This window comes from Cryptomeria japonica, unplaced genomic scaffold (assembly GCF_030272615.1).
Source record: "Cryptomeria japonica unplaced genomic scaffold, Sugi_1.0 HiC_scaffold_354, whole genome shotgun sequence".
Taxonomy (NCBI): Eukaryota; Viridiplantae; Streptophyta; class Pinopsida; order Cupressales; family Cupressaceae; genus Cryptomeria; species Cryptomeria japonica.
The window spans coordinates 62501-74360 of NW_026729176.1; the positions used below are offsets into that span (position 1 = coordinate 62501).

Genomic DNA, 11860 nt, shown 5'->3' on the forward strand with positions numbered 1-11860 from the left:
ACAGATAGTTCCAAGGCGGCCGAGGAGCCTCACCGCATATCAATCGGGGTGCGAGGCGAGGGATGGGGCGGGAAGGCCCCAACGGCTAGACGGAAGAGGCTTCAGGGCCACCTCGGAATGGTCCAAGCATCGGACGCGCTTGGGGCGACTGCCAGTGCCAACCCCTTATCCCGCGATGCGTCCGATACACAGATGGTTCCAAGGCGGCCGAGGAGCCTCACCGCATAGCAATCGGGGGTGCGAGGCGAGGGATGGGGCGGGAAGGCCCCAACGGCTAGACGGAAGAGGCTTCAGGGCCGCCTAGGAATGGTCCAAGCATCGGACACGCTTGGGGCGACTACCAGTGACAGCCCCCTATCCCGCGATGCGTCCGATACGAAGATGGTTCCAAGGCGGCCGAGGAGCCTCACCGCATAGCAATCGGGGTGCGAGGTGGGGGATGCGGCGAGATGGCCCCAACGGCTAGACGGAAGAGGCCACAGGGCCGCGTCGGAATAGTCCAAGCATCGGACGCGCTTGGGGCGACTACCAGTGACAACCCCTTATCCCGCGATGCGTCCGATACGAAGATAGTTCCAAGGCGGCCGAGGAGCCTCACCGCATAGCAATCGGGGTGCGAGGTGGGGGATGCGGCGAGATGGCCCCAACGGCTAGACGGAAGAGGCTGCAGGGCCGCCTCGGAATAGTCCAAGCATCGGACGCGCTTGGGGCCACTACCAGTGACAACCCCTTATCCCGCGATGCGTCCGATACGAAGATAGTTCCAAGGCGGCCGAAGAGCCTCACCGCATAGCAATCGGGGTGCGAGGTGGGGGATGCGGCGAGATGGCCCCAACGGCTAGACGGAAGAGGCCACAGGGCCGCCTCGGAATAGTCCAAGCATCGGACGCGCTTGGGGCGACTACCAGTGACAACCCCTTATCCCGCGATGCGTCCGATACGAAGATAGTTCCCAGGCGGCCGAGGAGCCTCACCGCATAGCAATCGGGGTGCGAGGCGAGGGATGCGGCGAGATGGCCCCAAAGGCTAGACGGAAGAGGCTGCAGGGCTGCCTCGGAATAGTCCAAGCATCGGACGCGCTTGGGGCGACTACCACTGCCAACCCCTTATCCCGCGATGCGTCCGATACACAGATAGTTCCGAGGCGGCCGAGGAGGTGGGGGATGCAGCGAGATGGCCCCAACGGCTAGACGGAAGAGGCTGCAGGGCCGCCTCGGAATAGTCCAAGCATCGGACGCGCTTGGGGCGACTACCAGTGACAACCCCTTATCCCGCGATGCGTCCGATACACAGATAGTTCCGAGGCGGCCAAGGAGCCTCACCGCATAGCAATCGTGGTGCGAGGTGGGGGATGCGGCGAGATGGCCCCAACGGCTAGACGGAAGAGGCTGCAGGGCCGCCTCGGAATGGTCCAAGCATCGGATGCGCTTGGGGCGACTACCACTGCCAACCCCTTATCCCGCGATGCGTCCGATACACAGATAGTTCCAAGGCGGCCGAGGAGCCTCACAGCATAGCAATCAGGGTGCGAGGCGAGGGATGCGGCGAGAAAGCCCCAACGGCTAGAGGGAAGAGGCTTCAGGTCCGCCTCGGAATGGTCCAAGCATCGGACGCGCTTGGGGCGACTACCAGTGACAACCCCTTATCCCGCGACGCGTCCGATACACAGATAGTTCCAAGGCGGCCGAGGAGCCTCACCGCATAGCAATCGGGGTGCGAGGCGAGGGATGCGGCGAGAAGGACCCAACGGCTACACGGAAGAGGCTTCGGGGCCGCCTCGGAATGGTCCAAGCATCGGACGCGCTTGGGGCGACTACCAGTGACAACCCCTTATCCCACGACGCGTCCGATACACAGATAGTTCCAAGGCGGCCGAGGAGCCTCACCGCATAGCAATCGGGGTGCGAGGCGAGGGATGCGGCGAGAACGACCCAACGGCTACACGGAAGAGGCTTCGGGGCCGCCTCGGAATGGTCCAAGCATCGGACGCGCTTGGGGCGACTACCAGTGACAACCCCTTATCCCGCGACGCGTCCGATACACAGATAGTTCCAAGGCGGCCGAGGAGCCTCACCGCATAGCAATCGGGGTGCGAGGCGAGGGATGCGGCGAGAAGGACCCAACGGCTAGACGGAAGAGGCTTCGGGTCCGCCTCGGAATGGTCCAAGCATCGGACGCGCTTGGGGCGACTACCAGTGACAACCCCTTATCCCGCGACGCGTCCGATACACAGATAGTTCCAAGGCGGCCGAGGAGCCTCACCGCATAGCAATCGGGGTGCGAGGCGAGGGATGCGGCGAGAAGGACCCAACGGCTAGACGGAAGAGGCTTCGGGTCCGCCTCGGAATGGTCCAAGCATCGGACGCGCTTGGGGCGACTACCAGTGACAACCCCTTATCCCGCGACGCGTCCGATACACAGATAGTTCCAAGGCGGCCGAGGAGCCTCACCGCATAGCAATCGGGGTGCGAGGCGAGGGATGCGGCGAGAAGGACCCAACGGCTAGACGGAAGAGGCTTCGGGTCCGCCTCGGAATGGTCCAAGCATCGGACGCGCTTGGGGCGACTACCAGTGACAACCCCTTATCCCGCGACGCGTCCGATACACAGATAGTTCCGAGGCGGCCGAGGAGCCTCACCGCATAGCAATCGGGGTGCGAGGCGAAGGATGCGGCGAGAAGGACCCAACGGCTAGACGGAAGAGGCTTCGGGTCCGCCTCGGAATGGTCCAAGCATCGGACGCGCTTGGGGCGACTACCAGTGACAACCCCTTATCCCGCGACGCGTCCGATACACAGATAGTTCCAAGGCGGCCGAGGAGCCTCACCGCATAGCAATCGGGGTGCGAGGCGAGGGATGCGGCGAGAAGGACCCAACGGCTAGACGGAAGAGGCTTCAGGGCCGCCTCGGAATGGTCCAAGCATCGAACGCGCTTGGGGCGACTACCAGTGACAACCCCTTATCCCGCGACGCGTCCGATACACAGATAGTTCCGAGGCGGCCGAGGAGCCTCACCGCATAGCAATCGGGGTGCGAGGCGAGGGATGCGGCGAGAAGGACCCAACGGCTAGACGGAAGAGGCTTCAGGGCCGCCTCGGAATGGTCCAAGCATCGGACGCGCTTGGGGCGACTACCAGTGACAACCCCTTATCCCGCGACGCGTCCGATACACAGATAGTTCCGAGGCGGCCGAGGAGCCTCACCGCATAGCAATCGGGGTGCGAGGCGAGGGATGCGGCGAGAAGGACCCAACGGCTAGACGGAAGAGGCTTCAGGGCCGCCTCGGAATGGTCCAAGCATCGGACGCGCTTGGGGCGACTACCAATGACAACCCCTTATCCCGCGACGCGTCCGATACACAGATAGTTCCGAGGCGACCGAGGAGCCTCACCGCATAGCAATCGGGGTGCGAGGCGAGGGATGCGGCGAGAAGGACCCAACGGCTAGACGGAAGAGGCTTCAGGGCCGCCTCGGAATGGTCCAAGCATCGGACGCGCTTGGGGCGACTACCAGTGACAACCCCTTATCCCGCGACGCGTCCGATACACAGATAGTTCCGAGGCGGCCGAGGAGCCTCACCGCATAGCAATCGGGGTGCGAGGCGAGGGATGCGGCGAGAAGGACCCAACGGCTAGACGGAAGAGGCTTCAGGGCCGCCTCGGAATGGTCCAAGCATCGGACGCGCTTTGGGCGACTACCGTTGCCAACCCCTTATCCCGCGATGCGTCTGATACACAGATAGTTCCGAGGCGGCCGAGGAGCCTCACCGCATAGCAATCGGGTTGCGAGGCAGATTATTGGGAAGGGAACCCCCTGGGATGCGGCTCAAGCAGTGCCCAAAGGGACTGGAATGCGGAATCACATCGAGAGACCCAAATGCTATACGAGGGCTCAAATCGAATTATCGATTTGGCCACGACATGGACGCATCGGAACGACTACCTTTGCCGAACCACTCGCAATTGCATCCATACCGAAACCAATAGACATTTCCGTTAGAGCCCTCGCATAGCATTCGGGAATCTCGCATGCCCCTCTAAATCGACCAATGCTGGCGCTCAATGAAAATCCGAGCGCTACCACCGTTCGAGCGCCAGCATTGGTCGAGTTAGAGGGGCACGGGGGAGAATGCTCCAGTCAACACCTCCCCTATATAAGTTATTTGTCCGATTCTCGCACAACCGTAGTCTGCCTCGTCGAATCAAACAACGGTCCCAGATTCCGACTTCCGTTCCGTAGAGACCCAAAAGCTAGATGGAGGCTCGCAAGAAAGAGAGTCGGCGCATAGCAATCGGGTTTCTCGAACGTTTAGGGACCGAGCTCACTTGCGGATAGGGCAAAATCCGCCAAGCAACCCAAAAGCTAGACGGGGGCTCGAATCGAATCGCCTAGGCGGCCACAACAACGACGTGTTGGATCGACTACCAGTGCCAAACCATTCAGCAAGACTAGTCTGTGTCGAGGCCGGATAGAGATTCTCAGAGAGCGCCCGCATAGCATTTAGGAGACCTGCCGCGTCCCTCACACTCGACAAATGGTGGTGCACGTTTATAAATCCGAGCGATCCCAACCCTTTCAAGCACCAACATCGGTCGAGATAGAGGGGCACGGAGGGGGCTGCGTGAGACAACACAGTCCCCTATATAAGTTATTTGTCCGATTCTCACACATCCGAAGAATGGTCATCAAATCGGACAACAGCCCAAACTTCCGACTTCCGTCCCAGAAAGCCCAAGAGCTATCTAAAACGTTCATGGCCGGAACTCGATCGCGGCTATACCAGTCCGCCAAGCAACCCAAAAGCTAGACTGGAGCTCTAGTCGAATCACCTCTGTGGCCATTGCAAGGACGTGTTGGAGCGACTACCATTGCCGAACCATTCCGCAGGTCGAGTCCATACCAAGGCCGCATAGAGATTCACGATGAGCTCCTGCATAGCAATCAGGAGACTTGCCGTGTCCATCACAATCGATAAATCCTGGTGCAAGATTTTTGCATCCGAGCGCTCCAACCAGTCGAGCACCAGCATCAATCGACATAAACGGGCACGGGGGGAGGATGCTCGAGAACACTACCTCCCCTATATAAGTTATTTGTCCGATTCTCAAGCAGCCGAAGTCTGGTCATCGAATCGGGTCAAAGACCACAACTTCCGACTTTACCCACAATGCAAGTCATCGAATCGAACATCGGCCCCCGAGTCGGACTCCATGCGTATGTCAGGTCATCGGACCCAAATTCCGCCTTCCTGCGCATGGCGGGCCATCAATATCAACTCGGTCATCGGACCCAAACTCCGCCTTTTTGCGTATGGCACGCCTTCAAATCGGTCATCGGACCCAAATTCCGCCTTCCTGTGCATGGCGGGCCATCAACATCAACTCGGTCATCGGACCCAAATTCCGCCTTTCTGCGCATGGCACGCCATCAACTCGGTCATCGGACCCAAATTCCGCCTTCCTGCGCATGGCAGGTCATCGGACACAAATTCAGACCTCGCCAATATGCCTACGTATCGAATCGGTCATCGGACCCAACTTCCGACTTCATCCATACTGTAGGGTCTTTGAGGTTGGCGCGGTGCGCTCAACCCAGGGAGTCGACCCATCGAAGCATACACCTCCCCTATATAAGCTATTTGTCCGATTCCCACACCTGTGTAGTTTGCACCTCTGACCAGGACATCGACCCCAACTTCCGAACTCGACTGCAACGACGGCACCAGCGCCTTGGTGCGCACCTTGCGACGCACAGTCCCAACATTCGCCTTCCTGCACATGGCAGGTCATCGGACCCAAATTCCGACCTCGCGAGTATGCCTACATATCGAATCGGTCATCGGACCCAACTTCCGACTTCATCCATACCGTAGGGTCTTTGAGGTTGGCGCGGTGCGCTCAACCCGGGGAGTCGACCCAACGAAGCATACACCTCCCCTATATAAGCTATTTGTCCGATTCCCACACCTGTGTAGTTTGCACCTCCGATCAAGACATCGACCCCAACTTCCGAACTCGCCTCCAACGACCGAACCAGCGCCTTGGTGCGCACCTTGCAACGCACAGTGCCAACATTCGCCTTCCTGCACGTGGCAGGTCATCGGACCCAAATTCCGACCTCGCGAGTATGCCTACATATCGAATCGGTCATCGGACCCAACTTCCGACTTCATCCATACCGTAGGGTCTTTGAGGTTGGCGCGGTGCGCTCAACCCGGGGAGTCGACCCAACGAAGCATACACCTCCCCTATATAAGCTATTTGTCCGATTCCCACACCTGTGTAGCTTGCACCTCCGATCAGGACATCGACCCCAACTTCCGAACTCGACTAAAAAGACCGCACCAGCGCCTTGGTGTGCACCTTGCAACGCACAGTGTCAACATTCGCCTTCCTGCACATGGCAGGTCATCGGACCCAAATTCCGACCTCATGAGCATACCTACTAATCGAATCGGTCATCGGACCCAACTTCCGACTTCATCCATACCGTAGGGTCTTTGAGGTTGGCGCGGTGCGCTCAACCTGGGGAGTCGACCCATCGAAGCATACACCTCCCCTATATAAGCTATTTGTCCGATTCCGACACCTGTGTAGTTTGCACCTCCGCTCAGGACATCGACCCCAACTTCCGAACTCGCCTGCAACGACCGAACCAGCGCCTTGGTGCGCACCAAAAGTGCGCACTTTTGGAGGGCACTTTTGTGCGCTCCAAAGGTGCGCACTTTTGGAGGGCACTTTTCTGCGCTCCAAAGGTGCGCACTTTTGGAGGGCACTTTTTGGAGGGCACTTTTCTGCGCTCCAAAGGTGCGCACTTTTGGAGGGCACTTTTTGGAGGGCACTTTTCTGCGCTCCAAAGGTGCGCACTTTTGGAGGGCACTTTTTGGAGGGCACTTTTCTGCGCTCCAAAGGTGCGCACTTTTGGAGGGCACTTTTTGGAGGGCACTTTTCTGCGCTCCAAAGGTGCGCACTTTTGGAGGGCACTTTTTGGAGGGCACTTTTCTGCGCTCCAAAGGTGCGCACTTTTGGAGGGCACTTTTTGGAGGGCACTTTTCTGCGCTCCAAAGGTGCGCACTTTTGGAGGGCACTTTTTGGAGGGCACTTTTCTGCGCTCCAAAGGTGCGCACTTTTGGAGGGCACTTTTTGGAGGGCACTTTTCTGCGCTCCAAAGGTGCGCACTTTTGGAGGGCACTTTTTGGAGGGCACTTTTCTGCGCTCCAAAGGTGCGCACTTTTGGAGGGCACTTTTTGGAGGGCACTTTTCTGCGCTCCAAAGGTGCGCACTTTTGGAGGGCACTTTTTGGAGGGCACTTTTCTGCGCTCCAAAGGTGCGCACTTTTGGAGGGCACTTTTGTGCACTCCAAAGGTGCGCACTTTTGGAGGGCACTTTTCCTGTGCTCCAAAGGTGCACACCTAGGTGAGCACCTTCGACCACACCTTGTAGCACACCAAACTCTGACTTTCGACTTCATCCGCAATGCAGGGTCTTTGAGGTTGGCGCAATGCGCACAACCAGGGGAGTCGACCCATCAAACCCAACACCTCCCCTATATAAGCTATTTGTCTGATTCTCATACATGCGTAGCCTGCAGGAGCAATTAGGACATCGACCCCAACTTTCGGCTTCTAAACGAAAACAAGGTCTTTGAGGTTGGTGTAATGCGAACAACTAGGGGAGTCAACCCATCAAACCCAACACCTCCCCTATATAAGCTATTTGTCTGATTCTCATACATGTGTAGTCTACAGGAGCAATTAGGACATCGACCCCAACTTTTGACTTCTTAACGAAAACAAGGTCTTTGAGGTTGACGTAATGCGCACAACCAGGGGAGTCGACCCATCAAACCCAACACCTCCCCTATATAAGCTATTTGTCCGATTCTCATACATGTGTAGCCTGCAGGAGCCATTAGGACATTGACCCCAACTTTTGACTTCTTAACGAAAACAAGGTCTTTGAGGTTGGCGTAATGCGCACAACCAAGGGAGTTGACCCATCAAACCCAACACCTCCCCTATATAAGCTATTTGTCTGATTCTCATACATGTGTAGCCTGCAACAACGATTAGGACATCCACCCCAACTTCTGAATTCGTCTGCGTTGACCGCACCAAAGGTGCACGCCTTGGTGCTCACCAAAATCCGACTTCCGACTTCTTCTGCTATGCGGGGTCTTTGAGGTTGGCGCAGTGCGCACAACCAGGGGAGTCAACCCACCGAATGCAACACCTCCCCTATATAAGCTATTTGTCTGATTCTCATACATGCGTAGACTGCAGCAATGATTAGGACATCCACCCCAACTTTTGACTTCTTAAACAAGACAGGGTCTTTGAAGTTGGTGCAGTGCACACAACCAGGGGAGTCGACCCATCAAACGCAACACCTCCCCTATATAAAGCTATTTGTCCGATTCTCATACGTGTAGTCTGCAGCAGCGATTAGGACATCGACCCCAACTTCCGAATTCGTTTGCATTGACCGCACCAAAGGTGCACGCCTTGGTGTGCACCCTGGAGTGCACTTTGGTGCTCACCTCGGTGCACACTTTGGTGTGCACCTCGGTGTGCACCAAAGGTGCGCACCTTGGAGCGCACCAAAGGTGTACACTTTGGAGCGCACCACATAGGGTCTTTGAGAGGTTGGCGCAGTGCGCACACCAAGGTGGGTGTTGAGGTGCGTGCCGAGGTGGGTGGGTGCTAGGGTGCGCTCCATGGTGGGTGCCAGGGTGGGTGCGTGCTAGGGTGGATTCCAAAGAGGGTCATAGGGTGGGTGCCAAGGTGGGTTGGTGATATAGTGGGTTCAAAGGTGGGTACTAGGGTGGGTTCCAAGGTGGGTCACAAGTTGGGTGCCAGGATGCGTGGGTGTTAGGTTGGGTGCCAAGGTGGGCTCCTGCGTGGGTGGGTGCTAGGGTGGGTTTCAAGGTGGACGCGAGGGCGGGTGCCAAGGTGGGTAACAAGTTGGGTGTTAGGATGGGTGAGTGCTAGAGTGGGTGCCAAGGTGGGTGGGTGCTAAGGTGGATGCCAAGGTGGTTCACAGGGTGGGTGGGTTCTAGGGTGAGTTCCAAGGTGGGTCACAGGTTCAGTGCTAGGGTGGGTGTCAAGGCGGGTGTCGAGGTGCCTGGGTGCTAGGGTGTGGATGCCAATGTGGGTCATAGGGTGGGTACTAGGGTGGGCTGCAATGTGGGTGCCAAGGTGGGTAACATGCTCGGTGGGTTCTAAATTGGGTGCCAGGGTGGGTGTGCACCCACCTTGCCCGAGGTGGGTGCCAAGGTGCCAGTGTGGGTGGGTGCTAAGGTGGATGCCAAGGTGGGTGAGAAGGTGGGTGATAGGTTGAGTGGTAGGATGGGTGGGTGCCAAGATGGGTCACAGGGTGGGTGCAAGGGTGGGTAGGTGCTAGGGTTGGTGTCAGGGTGGGTGGGTGCTAGGTTGGGTTCCAAGGTGGGTGCGAGGGTGAGTGTCAAGGTGGGTCACAGGTTAGGTGCTAGGATGGGTGAGTGCTAGGGTGCAAAGGTGCCAGGGTGGGTGCTAGGATGGGTCGATGCTAGGGTGAGTGGCAAGGTGGGTCCACAAGTGTCAAGGTGGGTGCCGAGGTGGGTGCCAAGTCGGCGACTGCTATGGTGGATGCCAAGGTGGGTCACGGGGTGGGTGCCAAGTTGCTAGGTTGGGTTCCAAGGTGGGTGCCAACGTGGGTGCTAGGGTGCGTGGGTTAAAGGGTGTGTCACAACGTGGGTGCCAGGATGGGTGCGCACCCACACTGGCCAAGACGGGTGCGGGTGCAAGGTTGGGTTCCAAGCCCGGTCACAGGCTGGGTGCTAGGATGGGTGGGTGCCAAGGTGGGCACCAGGGTGGGTGCACCCACCCTGGCCAAGGTGGGTCACGGGGTGGGTCCTAGGGTGGGTAACGGGGTGGGTACTAAGGTGCGTGCCAAGGTGGGTCATAGGGTGGGTGCCAAGGTGGGCACCAGGGTGGGTGTGCACCAACCCTAGCCAGGGTAGGTCACGGGGTGGTTGTCGGGGTGGGCGTCAAGGAGCCAAGGTGGGTGGCAAGTAGCCAAGTTGCGTGCCAAGGTGGGTGTCGGGGTGGGTGCCAAGGATCCAAGGTGGGTGCCAAGGAACCAAGGTGGGTGTCTGGGTGGGTGCCGAGGTGGGAGCCAGGGTGGGTCCCAAGGTGAGTGCAAAGGTGGGTGCCAGGGTCAAGGTGAGTGCCAATGTGGGTTCCAAGGTGCCAGGGTCAGGGTGAGTGCCAATGTGGGTTCAAAGGTGCTAAGTTGGGTGCGAGGTTGGGTGCGAGGGTGGGTGGGTGCCAAGGTGTGCTAGGTGGAAGCCCGGGTGGGTCGGCATCCCATGGGTGTCGAGTTGGGTGCCTGATGGGTGCTTCTTGTCAAGTTTTAGTCGTCGGGACTCATTTCGAGCCTTAGAGGTCGTTTCTTGTCCGGTTGCCCTGTCTTCGACCTGGGAACCCAATTTTGGTCCTCGGGTCCCATTTTTTTTTGTCTCGCATCCCACTTTTGGCCTGTGGCCTTTTCGGGGTCGATTCTCGTTTTGGGCATCAGAGCATGTTTCTTCTCCTAAAACCCAATATTTGTTTATTAAGTCTCGGAACACATTTTTGTTCTCGTGGACCCATCATGGGTCTTGGAACGCATTTGTGGTCCTTGGGTCCCATTTTGCATCCCGAAACTTGTGTTTTGGTGCTTGATCCCTATTTTGGGTGCCCACCTTGCACCAAGTGCGCACCCGGGGCAAACCGAGCGCCTTGGTGCACCGGGGCAAGATCGAGCGTGCACCCGAGGCGCCCCGAACATGCACCAAGGTGCACTCGGCCCACATGTGAGCGCAGGTCGTTGCGCCCGAGGTGGTGTGTGGGCACCGCGTTGCAGACGGGACACTGCACGCACACGACGCCCCCTCCAGGTGCACGCACGTAGGCCGGGCCGGGTGCACACCCGACGCCCTAGCAAGGTGCGCGCACCCGGGCAGGGCTCACACTTGGCGAACGGGGCGCACTTCGCGAGGGAGGGTGTGCACCTCGACGGGGGTGGGTGGCCGGGGTGGATTCGCACGTGGGTCGCGGTTTGCTAAGTACACACTGCGACAAGCTCATAACGGGTGCGATCATACCAGCGTTAGTGCACCGGATCCCATCAGAACTCCGCAGTTAAGCGCGCTTGGGCCGGAGTAGTACTGGGATGGGTGACCTCCCGGGAAGTCCCGGTGTTGCACCCTTTTTTAGTTTTTCGCCGGGCGTCGCAATGCTATTTGAATAAACCTTTTGCCCGTTTGCGTTCTCGTCGGGGCCGGGCCGGGCCGGGGTGCGCTGCCCGCACTACCGCGCGCGCGGGGGCGACACCGAGCGCGCACCCGAGGCGCCCCGAGCACACAGGCCACGGTGCAACCCGGGCGTTGTGCGCGCACCCCGGTGCGCCCGAGGTGCTGCGCGCGCACCCAGGTGAAATCGGTGTGCACCTCGGCCAGTGCGCGCTCGGTCGAGTCGCGCACGTTGGCCAAGGTGCACGGTGATGTTTCTTACTCTAAGGTTCCGCACCAGACGCCCGGGACAGGTGAGCGAAGCTGGGCGGGGCCGGGTGCGCGGCCGGGGCAGGTGCACGCAGCTGGAGAGAGCTTTGGAGCACACTTCGGAGCGCACCAATGATGCGCTCCATTCAAAAGTTTCCTGAAAAGGCAAAAAAAGTTGAGATTATAGAATTTCCCACTTGAGAGATTGTAAAAAAAAAAAATTTAAAATGAAGGAAACGCGGGTGCCAAGGTGTGCGCAGCCCAGCCAAGGTGTGCGCACCAAGGCGCCCACCCTGGCGAAGGTGCACGCAAGGTGCGCACCCGAGGCAAACCGGACAATT

General features: G+C 58.7%; 1 non-coding gene across 1 annotated transcript; it reads left to right on the forward strand.

Moving 5' to 3' along the window:
- The first annotated feature begins 11109 nt into the window (after positions 1–11109).
- LOC131870878 (5S ribosomal RNA) lies at positions 11110–11228 on the forward strand. Its single transcript, XR_009369179.1, has one exon. It is a non-coding gene; the product is annotated as a 5S ribosomal RNA (ribosomal RNA).
- Positions 11229–11860: the final 632 nt, after the last annotated feature.